Here is a 14,120-nt window from a genome sequence, read left to right on the forward strand (position 1 = left end):
AGAAAAAGGAATAACACAAGATGTAGAGGTGCCTGAGGTTATAGTCCAAGGAAACATCATATCCAGAAATAAATTTATCAGGTAAGCATAAATTTTGTTTTTCTTTCCTAAGATATGGCGAGTTCACGGCTTTAGTAATTACTGTTGGGAACCAATACCCAAGCTAGAGGACACGGATAAATAGGGAGAGACAAGACAGGCAGTGCTAAACAGAAGGCACCACGGCTCGAAGAACCTTTCTCCCAAAAGAAGCCTCAGCCAAGGCAAAAAAATCAAATTTGGAAAAAATATGTAGAGAAGACCAAGTTGCAGCCTTGGAAATTTGTTCCACAGAAGCTACATTTTTGAAAGTCCAAGAAGAGGAAACAGATTTTGTGGAATGAGCCGTAATTCTCTCAGGAGACTGCTGTCCAGCAGTCTCATAAGCCAAACGAATTATACTTCGCAAGCAAAAAGAAAGTAGTAGCAGTAGCTTTCTGACCTTTATGCTTCCCAAAGAAACAAAGAGGGCACAGGACTGGCGAAAATCCTTAGTCGCCTGCAAGAATTTAAGAGCATGTACAACATTTAAATTGTGTAACAAACGTTCTTTGGAAGAAGGATTAGGACACAGAGGGAACAACAATTTTCTGATTGATATTTCTATTAGAAACAACCTTGGGAACTTCCTGTTGGGGGCGGATCTAATCACGCTGTGTGCGACCCTCCGTTAGCGGGTGTATAGTGTGAGTACTCCCGCGCCAGTATCTCCCCCCGCCATCAGCCCCGAGGCCCCGGTCATCCCAAGGGCTTGTTGGGCATCAAGCTGTGAAACAGCATCTGCTGGGGAAAGTTTCCAGAAGGGCAGTGTATCCGCCAAAGCACAGAGAAGGTGCAGTTAAGGAGGTGTGCGCCAAGAGGACGTGCCTGTGAATGCCAGTATACAGCGGAGCCAGGCAATATACAAGCTGCTGGAGCCCGAGTTGAGCAAACGCCCAGTTCCTGCTTGTAGAGGGGTTGATGACACTCGGAGGGACCCGGGTGACACCCCCTCTCTCGTGGGCTGAAGATCTTGCTTGTTAGGTGGTGTCAGCTGCGGAGGTCTATTTTATCTCCAGCCGGTCTGGAGAATTCTTTTTTGGAGAGTGGAGGATATCCTGGGACACACGCTTAGCCTGGATATAAGCGTGTGGGGCCTGTCTAGTCCTGTTGGAGTATCTGGAAGCCGCAAGTATCAAACAGAAATATATATGCATTGTTATATGTAAGGAGTGTTAGACGCTTTCCTGCAGAATCTTGTTTGTGTATGTTCCCAAAATCTAGATGAAATAGGTGCTGAGACATACACCTTTTTACAAAGTACTGTTGGCCTATCCTTCTGTTTCAAGGGGGGAAAAAAGGGGGAGAGAAAACCCTTTTAAGAATACAGCAACCAGACCAAGAACTTTATTATTATTGACACGTTTTCAGCCTGTTTTTTTCAAGATGGTCAAATGGTGAAAGAATCTCAACACTATATTGGTGCAAAAGCTATTTTGACATTGTGGTGGCCTTAATGTACTATTTATAAAGAGTGTACTAAGAATCTGTCGTTGATTGCTAAATAATTAAGTGTTTTTCTCCTAATACTGAATTATGTCATGTATGGAGGTGTAATTCACGGTTATCTCTTTAGTGTAGAAAAGCACCTTGGAAGCTAAGTAGTTATATAAAGCCTAATTCAATCCTGTTAATAGTTAATCTTCTTAAAGGTTATATGGTCTATCATATTGAACATAGTTAACCTGATTCCTGTTTATAACATAAGGACAAAAACCCCGGTTTTCTGGATAAGACCCTTGATATTAAAAAAAAAAAAAAAAAAAAGGGGGGGGGGGGTGAGTTTGAAAAGGCCAAAAACTAAGAAACACTATAAGTCCCCCTTGGTCACCCTGTAATGTGCTATTTGGGGTCAGATTTCTAACCATTGATTATTCTCATCCCCGAGTTTAAGGAATCAATTGACCAAAGGAAGGCTAAGCCAAATTTAGCCACGATATATTAAAAGGAAAAGAAAAAAAAAAAAAAAGGGGGGGGGGGGCTCTCTGTTTGATCCATAGAAAAAATTAAGTGTTATAAGCTACCTGGTTAGCATAGTGCATCACCAGTTATTAAATATAGATTCAGCTATATGTTAATATTTTGAGGGTGAATATATTACTTCAGAAATTCTCCCAGCCAACCCAGTTAAAATAAGTAAGAAAGTAAAGAGTTGTTACTTGGTTTAAAATATTAGAAATCTTTGTAAGCGAATATATTTTTGGGTGGCATTTCTTCTAATTACACACACACAAAAAGAAAAGAAAAAAACAGAATTTATGTTTACCTGATAAATTACTTTCTCCAACGGTGTGTCCGGTCCACGGCGTCATCCTTACTTGTGGGATATTCTCTTCCCCAACAGGAAATGGCAAAGAGCCCAGCAAAGCTGGTCACATGATCCCTCCTAGGCTCCGCCTACCCCAGTCATTCGACCGACGTTAAGGAGGAATATTTGCATAGGAGAAACCATATGATACCGTGGTGACTGTAGTTAAAGAAAATAAATTATCAGACCTGATTAAAAAACCAGGGCGGGCCGTGGACCGGACACACCGTTGGAGAAAGTAATTTATCAGGTAAACATAAATTCTGTTTTCTCCAACATAGGTGTGTCCGGTCCACGGCGTCATCCTTACTTGTGGGAACCAATACCAAAGCTTTAGGACACGGATGATGGGAGGGAGCAAATCAGGTCACCTAGATGGAAGGCACCACGGCTTGCAAAACCTTTCTCCCAAAAATAGCCTCAGAAGAAGCAAAAGTATCAAACTTGTAAAATTTGGTAAAAGTGTGCAGTGAAGACCAAGTCGCTGCCCTACATATCTGATCAACAGAAGCCTCGTTCTTGAAGGCCCATGTGGAAGCCACAGCCCTAGTGGAATGAGCTGTGATTCTTTCGGGAGGCTGCCGTCCGGCAGTCTCGTAAGCCAATCTGATGATGCTTTTAATCCAAAAAGAGAGAGAGGTAGAAGTTGCTTTTTGACCTCTCCTTTTACCGGAATAAACAACAAACAAGGAAGATGTTTGTCTAAAATCCTTTGTAGCGTCTAAATAGAATTTTAGAGCGCGAACAACATCCAAATTGTGCAACAAACGTTCCTTCTTTGAAACTGGTTTCGGGCACAGAGAAGGTACGATAATCTCCTGGTTAATGTTTTTGTTAGAAACAACTTTTGGAAGAAAACCAGGTTTAGTACGTAAAACCACCTTATCTGCATGGAACACCAGATAAGGAGGAGAACACTGCAGAGCAGATAATTCTGAAACTCTTCTAGCAGAAGAAATTGCAACCAAAAACAAAACTTTCCAAGATAATAACTTAATATCAACGGAATGTAAGGGTTCAAACGGAACCCCCTGAAGAACTGAAAGAACTAAGTTGAGACTCCAAGGAGGAGTCAAAGGTTTGTAAACAGGCTTGATTCTAACCAGAGCCTGAACAAAGGCTTGAACATCTGGCACAGCTGCCAGCTTTTTGTGAAGTAACACAGACAAGGCAGAAATCTGTCCCTCCAGGGAACTTGCAGATAATCCTTTTCCCAATCCTTCTTGAAGGAAGGATAGAATCTTAGGAATCTTAACCTTGTCCCAAGGGAATCCTTTAGATTCACACCAACAGATATATTTTTTCCAAATTTTGTGGTAAATCTTTCTAGTTACAGGCTTTCTGGCCTGAACAAGAGTATCGATAACAGAATCTGAGAACCCTCGCTTCGATAAGATCAAGCGTTCAATCTCCAAGCAGTCAGCTGGAGTGAGACCAGATTCGGATGTTCGAACGGACCTTGAACAAGAAGGTCTCGTCTCAAAGGTAGCTTCCATGGTGGAGCCGATGACATATTCACCAGATCTGCATACCAAGTCCTGCGTGGCCACGCGTGGCCGACGCCCTCTCCTGATTGATCCTGGCTACCAGCCTGGGGATGAAAGGAAACGGCGGGAATACATAAGCTAGTTTGAAGGTCCAAGGTGCTACTAGTGCATCCACTAGAGCCGCCTTGGGATCCCTGGATCTGGACCCGTAGCAAGGAACTTTGAAGTTCTGACGAGAGGCCATCAGATCCATGTCTGGAATGCCCCACAGTTGAGTGATTTGGACAAAGATTTCCGGATGGAGTTCCCACTCCCCCGGATGCAATGTCTGACGACTCAGAAAATCCGCTTCCCAATTTTCCACTCCTGGGATGTGGATCGCAGACAGGTGGCAGGAGTGAGACTCCGCCCATTGAATGATTTTGGTCACTTCTTCCATCGCCAGGGAACTCCTTGTTCCCCCCTGATGGTTGATGTACGCAACAGTTGTCATGTTGTCTGATTGAAACCGTATGAACTTGGCCCTCGCTAGCTGAGGCCAAGCCTTGAGAGCATTGAATATCGCTCTCAGTTCCAGAATATTTATCGGTAGAAGAGATTCTTCCCGAGACCAAAGACCCTGAGCTTTCAGGGATCCCCAGACCGCGCCCCAGCCCATCAGACTGGCGTCGGTCGTGACAATGACCCACTCTGGTCTGCGGAAGGTCATCCCTTGTGACAGGTTGTCCAGGGACAGCCACCAACGGAGTGAGTCTCTGGTCCTCTGATTTACTTGTATCCTCGGAGACAAGTCTGTATAGTCCCCATTCCACTGACTAAGCATGCACAGTTGTAATGGTCTTAGATGAATGCGCGCAAAAGGAACTATGTCCATTGCCGCTACCATCAAACCTATCACTTCCATGCACTGCGCTATGGAAGGAAGAGGAACGGAATGAAGTACCCGACAAGAGTCTAGAAGTCTTGTTTTTCTGGCCTCTGTCAGAAAAATCCTCATTTCTAAGGAGTCTATTATTGTTCCCAAGAAGGGAACCCTTGTCGACGGAGATAGAGAACTCTTTTCCACGTTCACTTTCCATCCGTGAGATCTGAGAAAGGCCAGGACGATGTCCGTGTGAGCCTTTGCTTGAGGAAGGGACGACGCTTGAATCAGAATGTCGTCCAAGTAAGGTACTACTGCAATGCCCCTTGGTCTTAGCACAGCTAGAAGGGACCCTAGTACCTTTGTGAAAATCCTTGGAGCAGTGGCTAATCCGAAAGGAAGCGCCACGTACTGGTAATGCTTGTCCAGGAATGCGAACCTTAGGAACCGATGATGTTCCTTGTGGATAGGAATATGTAGATACGCATCCTTTAAATCCACCGTGGTCATGAATTGACCTTCCTGGATGGAAGGAAGAATTGTTCGAATGGTTTCCATCTTGAACGATGGAACCTTGAGAAACTTGTTTAAGATCTTGAGATCTAAGATTGGTCTGAACGTTCCCTCTTTTTTGGGAACTATGAACAGATTGGAGTAGAACCCCATCCCTTGTTCTCCTAATGGAACAGGATGAATCACTCCCATTGTTAACAGGTCTTCTACACAATGTAAGAATGCCTGTCTTTTTATGTGGTCTGAAGACAACCGAGACCTGTGGAACCTCCCCCTTGGGGGAAGCCCCTTGAATTCCAGAAGATAACCTTGGGAGACTATTTCTAGTGTCCAAGGATCCAGAACATCTCTTGCCCAAGCCTGAGCGAAGAGAGAGAGTCTGCCCCCCACCAGATCCGGTCCCGGATCGGGGGCCAACATTTCATGCTGTCTTGGTAGCAGTGGCAGGTTTCTTGGCCTGCTTTCCCTTGTTCCAGCCTTGCATTGGTCTCCAAGCTTGCTTGGCTTGAGAAGTATTACCCTCTTGCTTAGAGGACGTAGCACTTTGGGCTGGTCCGTTTCTACGAAAGGGACGAAAATTAGGTTTATTTTTGGCCTTGAAAGGCCGATCCTGAGGAAGGGCATGGCCCTTACCCCCAGTGATATCAGAGATAATCTCTTTCAAGTCAGGGCCAAACAGCGTTTTCCCCTTGAAAGGAATGTTAAGTAGCTTGTTCTTGGAAGACGCATCAGCTGACCAAGATTTCAACCAAAGCGCTCTGCGCGCCACAATAGCAAACCCAGAATTCTTAGCCGCTAACCTAGCCAATTGCAAAGTGGCGTCTAGGGTGAAAGAATTAGCCAATTTGAGAGCATTGATTCTGTCCATAATCTCCTCATAAGGAGGAGAATCACTATCGACCGCCTTTACCAGCTCATCGAACCAGAAACATGCGGCTGTAGCGACAGGGACAATGCATGAAATTGGTTGTAGAAGGTAACCCTGCTGAACAAACATTTTTTTTAAGTAAACCTTCTAATTTTTTATCCATAGGATCTTTGAAAGCACAACTATCTTCTATGGGTATAGTGGTGCGTTTGTTTAAAGTGGAAACCGCTCCCTCGACCTTGGGGACTGTCTGCCATAAGTCCTTTCTGGGGTCGACCATAGGAAACAATTTTTTAAACATGGGGGGAGGGACGAAAGGAATACCGGGCCTTTCCCATTCTTTATTTACAATGTCCGCCACCCGCTTGGGTATAGGAAAAGCTTCTGGGAGCCCCGGGACCTCTAGGAACTTGTCCATTTTACATAGCTTCTCTGGGATGACCAAATTGTCACAATCATCCAGAGTGGATAATACCTCCTTAAGCAGAGCGCGGAGATGTTCCAACTTAAATTTAAACGTAATCACATCAGGTTCAGCTTGTTAAGAAATGTTCCCTGAATCTGTAATTTCTCCCTCAGACAAAACCTCCCTGGCCCCATCAGACTGGTTTAGGGGCCCTTCAGAACCATTATTATCAGCGTCGTCATGCTCTTCAGTATCTAAAACAGAGCAGTCGCGCTTACGCTGATAAGTGTGCATTTTGGCTAAAATGTTTTTGACAGAATTATCCATTACAGCCGTTAATTGTTGCATAGTAAGGAGTATTGGCGCGCTAGATGTACTAGGGGCCTCCTGAGTGGGCAAGACTCGTGTAGACGAAGGAGGGAATGATGCAGTACCATGCTTACTCCCCTCACTTGAGGAATCATCTTGGGCATCATTGTCATTGTCACATAAATCACATTTATTTAAATGAGAAGGAACTCTGGCTTCCCCACATTCAGAACACAGTCTATCTGGTAGTTCAGACATGTTAAACAGGCATAAACTTGATAACAAAGTACAAAAAACGTTTTAAAATAAAACCGTTACTGTCACTTTAAATTTTAAACTGAACACACTTTATTACTGCAATTGCGAAAAAATATGAAGGAATTGTTCAAAATTCACCAAAATTTCACCACAGTGTTTTAAAGCCTTAAAAGTATTGCACACCAAATTTGGAAGCTTTAACCCTTAAAATAACGGAACCGGAGCCGTTTTTAACTTTAACCCCTTTACAGTCCCTGGTATCTGCTTTGCTGAGACCCAACCAAGCCCAAAGGGGAATACGATACCAAATGACGCCTTCAGAAAGTCTTTTCTATGTATCAGAGCTCCTCACACATGCGACTGCATGCCATGCCTCTCAAAAACAAGTGCGCAACACCGGCGCGAAAAACAGAATTTATGTTTACCTGATAAATTACTTTCTCCAACGGTGTGTCCGGTCCACGGCGTCATCCTTACTTGTGGGATATTCTCTTCCCCAACAGGAAATGGCAAAGAGCCCAGCAAAGCTGGTCACATGATCCCTCCTAGGCTCCGCCTTCCCCAGTCATTCGACCGACGTAAAGGAGGAATATTTGCATAGGAGAAACCATATGATACCGTGGTGACTGTAGTTAAAGAAAATAAAATATCAGACCTGATTAAAAAACCAGGGCGGGCCGTGGACCGGACACACCGTTGGAGAAAGTAATTTATCAGGTAAACATAAATTCTGTTTTCTCCAACATAGGTGTGTCCGGTCCACGGCGTCATCCTTACTTGTGGGAACCAATACCAAAGCTTTAGGACACGGATGAAGGGAGGGAGCAAATCAGGTCACCTAGATGGAAGGCACCACGGCTTGCAAAACCTTTCTCCCAAAAATAGCCTCAGAAGAAGCAAAAGTATCAAACTTGTAAAATTTAGTAAAAGTGTGCAGTGAAGACCAAGTCGCTGCCTTACATATCTGATCAACAGAAGCCTCGTTCTTGAAGGCCCATGTGGAAGCCACAGCCCTAGTGGAATGAGCTGTGATTCTTTCAGGAGGCTGCCGTCCGGCAGTCTCATAAGCCAATCTGATGATGCTTTTAATCCAAAAAGAGAGAGAGGTAGAAGTTGCTTTTTGACCTCTCCTTTTACCAGAATAAACAACAAACAAGGAAGATGTTTGTCTAAAATCCTTTGTAGCATCTAAATAGAATTTTAGAGCACGAACAACATCCAAATTGTGCAATAAACGTTCCTTCTTTGAAACTGGATTCGGACACAAAGAAGGCACGACTATCTCCTGGTTAATGTTTTTGTTAGAAACAACTTTCGGAAGAAAACCAGGTTTAGTACGTAAAACCACCTTATCTGCATGGAACACCAGATAAGGAGGAGAACACTGCAGAGCAGATAATTCTGAAACTCTTCTAGCAGAAGAAATTGCAACCAAAAACAAAACTTTCCAAGATAATAACTTAATATCAACGGAATGTAAGGGTTCAAACGGAACCCCCTGAAGAACTGAAAGAACTAAATTGAGACTCCAAGGAGGAGTCAAAGGTTTGTAAACAGGCTTGATTCTAACCAGAGCCTGAACAAAGGCTTGAACATCTGGCACAGCTGCCAGCTTTTTGTGAAGTAACACAGACAAGGCAGAAATCTGTCCCTTCAAGGAACTTGCAGATAATCCTTTCTCCAAACCTTCTTGAAGAAAGGATAGAATCTTAGGAATTTTTACCTTGTCCCAAGGGAATCCTTTAGATTCACACCAACAGATATATTTTTTCCATATTTTGTGGTAAATTTTTCTAGTTACAGGCTTTCTGGCCTGAACAAGAGTATCAATGACAGAATCTGAGAACCCTCGCTTTGATAAGATCAAGCGTTCAATCTCCAAGCAGTCAGTTGGAGTGAGACCAGATTCGGATGTTCGAACGGACCTTGAACAAGAAGGTCTCGTCTCAAAGGTAGCTTCCATGGTGGAGCCGATGACATATTCACCAGGTCTGCATACCAAGTCCTGCGTGGCCACGCAGGAGCTATCAAGATCACCGATGCCCTCTCCTGATTGATCCTGGCTACCAGCCTGGGGATGAGAGGAAACGGCGGGAATACATAAGCTAGTTTGAAGGTCCAAGGTGCTACTAGTGCATCTACTAGAGTCGCCTTGGGATCCCTGGATCTGGACCCGTAGCAAGGAACCTTGAAGTTCTGACGAGAGGCCATCAGATCCATGTCTGGAATGCCCCACAATTGAGTAATTTGGGCAAAGATTTCCGGATGGAGTTCCCACTCCCCCGGATGAAATGTCTGACGACTCAGAAAATCCGCTTCCCAATTTTCCACTCCTGGGATGTGGATTGCAGACAAGTGGCAGGAGTGAGTCTCCGCCCATTGAATGATTTTGGTCACTTCTTCCATCGCCAGGGAACTCCTTGTTCCCCCCTGATGGTTGATGTACGCAACAGTCTTCATGTTGTCTGATTGAAACCGTATGAACTTGGCCTTTGCTAGCTGAGGCCAAGCCTTGAGAGCATTGAATATCGCTCTCAGTTCCAGAATATTTATCGGAAGAAGAGATTCTTCCCGAGACCAAAGACCCTGAGCTTTCAGGGGTCCCCAGACCGCGCCCCAGCCCACCAGACTGGCGTCGGTCGTGACAATGACCCACTCTGGTCTGCGGAAGCTCATCCCCTGTGACAGGTTGTCCAGGGACAGCCACCAACGGAGTGAATCTCTGGTCCTCTGATCTACTTGTATCGTCGGAGACAAGTCTGTATAGTCCCCATTCCACTGACTGAGCATGCACAGTTGTAATGGTCTTAGATGAATTCGCGCAAAAGGAACTATGTCCATTGCCGCTACCATCAAACCTATTACTTCCATGCACTGCGCTATGGAAGGAAGAGGAACAGAATGAAGTATTTGACAAGAGATTAGAAGTTTTGATTTTCTGGCCTCTGTCAGAAAAATCCTCATTTCTAAGGAGTCTATTATTGTTCCCAAGAAGGGAACCCTTGTTGACGGAGATAGAGAACTTTTTTCTACGTTCACTTTCCACCCGTGAGATCTGAGAAAGGCCAGGACAATGTCCGTGTGAGCCTTTGCTTGAGGAAGGGACGACGCTTGAATCAGAATGTCGTCCAAGTAAGGTACTACTGCAATGCCCCTTGGTCTTAGCACCGCTAGAAGGGACCCTAGTACCTTTGTGAAAATCCTTGGAGCAGTGGCTAATCCGAACGGAAGTGCCACAAACTGGTAATGCTTGTCCAGGAATGCGAACCTTAGGAACCGATGATGTTCCTTGTGGATAGGAATATGTAGATACGCATCCTTTAAATCCACCGTGGTCATGAATTGACCTTCCTGGATGGAAGGAAGAATTGTTCGAATGGTTTCCATTTTGAACGATGGAACCTTGAGAAACTTGTTTAGGATCTTGAGATCTAAGATTGGTCTGAATGTTCCCTCTTTTTTGGGAACTACGAACAGATTGGAGTAGAACCCCATCCCTTGTTCTCCTAAAGGAACAGGATGAATCACTCCCATTTTTAACAGGTCTTCTACACAATGTAAGAATGCCTGTCTTTTCATGTGGTCTGAAGACAATTGAGACCTGTGGAACCTCCCCCTTGGGGGAGGCCCCTTGAATTCCAGAAGATAACCTTGGGAGACTATTTCTAGTGCCCAAGGATCCAGAACATCTCTTGCCCAAGCCTGAGCGAAGAGAGAAAGTCTGCCCCCCACCAGATCCGGTCCCGGATCGGGGGCCAACATTTCATGCTGTCTTGGTAGCAGTGGCAGGCTTCTTGGCCTGCTTTCCCTTGTTCCAGCCTTGCATTGATCTCCAGGCTGGCTTGGCTTGAGAAGAATTACCCTCTTGCTTAGAGGACGTAGCACTTGGGGCTGGTCCGTTTCTACGAAAGGGACGAAAATTAGGTTTATTTTTGGCCTTGAAAGACCTATCCTGAGGAAGGGCGTGGCCCTTACCCCCAGTGATATCAGAGATAATCTCTTTCAAGTCAGGGCCAAACAGCGTTTTCCCCTTGAAAGGAATGTTAAGCAATTTGTTCTTGGAAGACGCATCCGCTGACCAAGATTTCAACCAAAGCGCTCTGCGCGCCACAATAGCAAACCCAGAATTTTTCGCCGCTAACCTAGCCAATTGCAAAGTGGCGTCTAGGGTGAAAGAATTAGCCAATTTGAGAGCACGGATTCTGTCCATAATCTCCTCATAAGGAGGAGAATCACTATCGATCGCCTTTTCTAGCTCATCGAACCAGAAACACGCGGCTGTAGTGACAGGGACAATGCATGAAATTGGTTGTAGAAGGTAACCTTGCTGAACAAACATCTTTTTAAGCAAACCTAATTTTTTATCCATAGGATCTTTGAAAACACAACTATCTTCTATGGGTATAGTGGTGCGTTTGTTTAAAGTAGAAACCGCCCCCTCGACCTTGGGGACTGTCTGCCATAAGTCCTTTCTGGGGTCGACCATGGGAAACAATTTTTTAAATATGGGGGGAGGGACGAAAGGTATACCGGGCCTTTCCCATTCTTTATTTACAATGTCCGCCACCCGCTTGGGTATAGGAAAAGCTTCTGGGGGCCCCGGGACCTCTAGGAACTTGTCCATTTTACATAGTTTCTCTGGGATGATCAAATTCTCACAATCATCCAGAGTGGATAACACCTCCTTAAGCAGAGCGCGGAGATGTTCCAACTTAAATTTAAATGTAATCACATCGGGTTCAGCTTGTTGAGAAATTTTCCCTGAATCTGAAATTTCTCCCTCAGACAAAACCTCCCTGGCCCCCTCAGACTGGTGTAGGGGCATATCAGAACCATTATCCTCAGCGTCCTCATGCTCTTCAGTATCTAAAACAGAGCAGTCGCGCTTACGCTGATAAGTGGGCATTTTGGCTAAAATGTTTTTGATAGAATTATCCATTACAGCCGTTAATTGTTGCATAGTAAGGAGTATTGGCGCGCTAGATGTACTAGGGGCCTCCTGAGTGGGCAAGACTGGTGTAGACGAAGGAGGGAATGATGCAGTACCATGCTTACTCCCCTCACTTGAGGAATCATCTTGGGCATCATTTTCAGTGTCACATAAATCACATCTATTTAAATGAGAAGGAACCTTGGCTTCCCCACATTCAGAACACAGTCTATCTGGTAGTTCAGACATGTTTAACAGGCATAAACTTGATAACAAAGTACAAAAAACGTTTTAAAATAAAACCGTTACTGTCACTTTAAATTTTAAACTGAACACACTTTATTACTGCAATTGCGAAAAAGTATGAAGGAATTGTTCAAAATTCACCAAAATTTCACCACAGTGTTTTAAAGCCTTAAAAGTATTGCACACCAAATTTGGAAGCTTTAACCCTTAAAATAACGGAACCGGAGCCGTTTTTATCTTTAACCCCTTTACAGTCCCTGGTATCTGCTTTGCTGAGACCCAACCAAGCCCAAAGGGGAATACGATACCAAATGACGCCTTCAGAAAGTCTTTTTTATGTATCAGAGCTCCTCACACATGCAACTGCATGTCATGCTTCTCAAAAACAAGTGCGCAATACCGGCGCGAAAATGAGGCTCTGCCTATGATTAGGGAAAGCCCCTAGAGAATAAGGTGTCTAAAACAGTGCCTGCCGATATTATTTTACAAAAATACCCATATTAAATGATTCCTCAAGGCTAAATATGTTATATATGAATCGATTTAGCCCAGAAAATGTCTACAGTCTTAACAAGCCCTTGTGAAGCCCTTATTTACTCTGTAATAAAAATGGCTTACCGGATCCCATAGGGAAAATGACAGCTTCCAGCATTACATCGTCTTGTTAGAATGTGTCATACCTCAAGCAGCAAAAGTCTGCTCACTGTTCCCCCAACTGAAGTTAATTCCTCTCAACAGTCCTGTGTGGAACAGCCATCGACTTTAGTAACGGTTGCTAAAATCATTTTCCTCTTACAAACAGAAATTTTCATCTCTTTTCTGTTTCAGAGTAAATAGTACATACCAGCACTATTTTAAAATAACAAACTCTTGATTGAATAATAAAAACTACAGTTAAACACTAAAAAACTCTAAGCCATCTCCGTGGAGATGTTGCCTGTACAACGGCAAAGAGAATGACTGGGGAAGGCGGAGCCTAGGAGGGATCATGTGACCAGCTTTGCTGGGCTCTTTGCCATTTCCTGTTGGGGAAGAGAATATCCCACAAGTAAGGATGACGCCGTGGACCGGACACACCTATGTTGGAGAAATGAGGCTCTGCCTATGATTTGGGAAAGCCCCTAAAGAATAAGGTGTCTAAAAAAGTGCCTGCCGATATAATCTTATCAAAATACCCAGATTAAATGATTCCTCAAGGCTAAATATGTGTTAATAATGAATCGATTTAGCCCAGAAAAAGTCTACAGTCTTAATAAGCCCTTGTGAAGCCCTTATTTACTATCTTAATAAACATGGCTTACCGGATCCCATAGGGAAAATGACAGCTTCCAGCATTACATCGTCTTGTTAGAATGTGTCATGCCTCAAGCAGCAAGAGACTGCTCACTGTTCCCCCAACTGAAGTTAATTCCTCTCAACAGTCCTGTGTGGAACAGCCATGGATTTTAGTAACGGTTGCTAAAATCATTTTCCTCATACAAACAGAAATCTTCATCTCTTCTGTTTCTGAGTAAATAGTACATACCAGCACTATTTTAAAATAACACTCTTGATTGAATAATAAAAACTACAGTTAAACACTAAAAAACTCTAAGCCATCTCCGTGGAGATGTTGCCTGTACAACGGCAAAGAGAATGACTGGGGTAGGCGGAGCCTAGGAGGGATCATGTGACCAGCTTTGCTGGGCTCTTTGCCATTTCCTGTTGGGGAAGAGAATATCCCACAAGTAAGGATGACGCCGTGGACCGGACACACCTATGTTGGAGAAAAAGAAAAAGGAAAAAAAAAAAAAAAAAAAAAAAAAAAAGGGAGGGAGGGAGGGAGGGGAAGGAGCATCACTTTCACAGAGTTGTT

This window comes from Bombina bombina, chromosome 1 (assembly GCF_027579735.1).
Source record: "Bombina bombina isolate aBomBom1 chromosome 1, aBomBom1.pri, whole genome shotgun sequence".
NCBI lineage: Eukaryota > Metazoa > Chordata > Amphibia > Anura > Bombinatoridae > Bombina > Bombina bombina.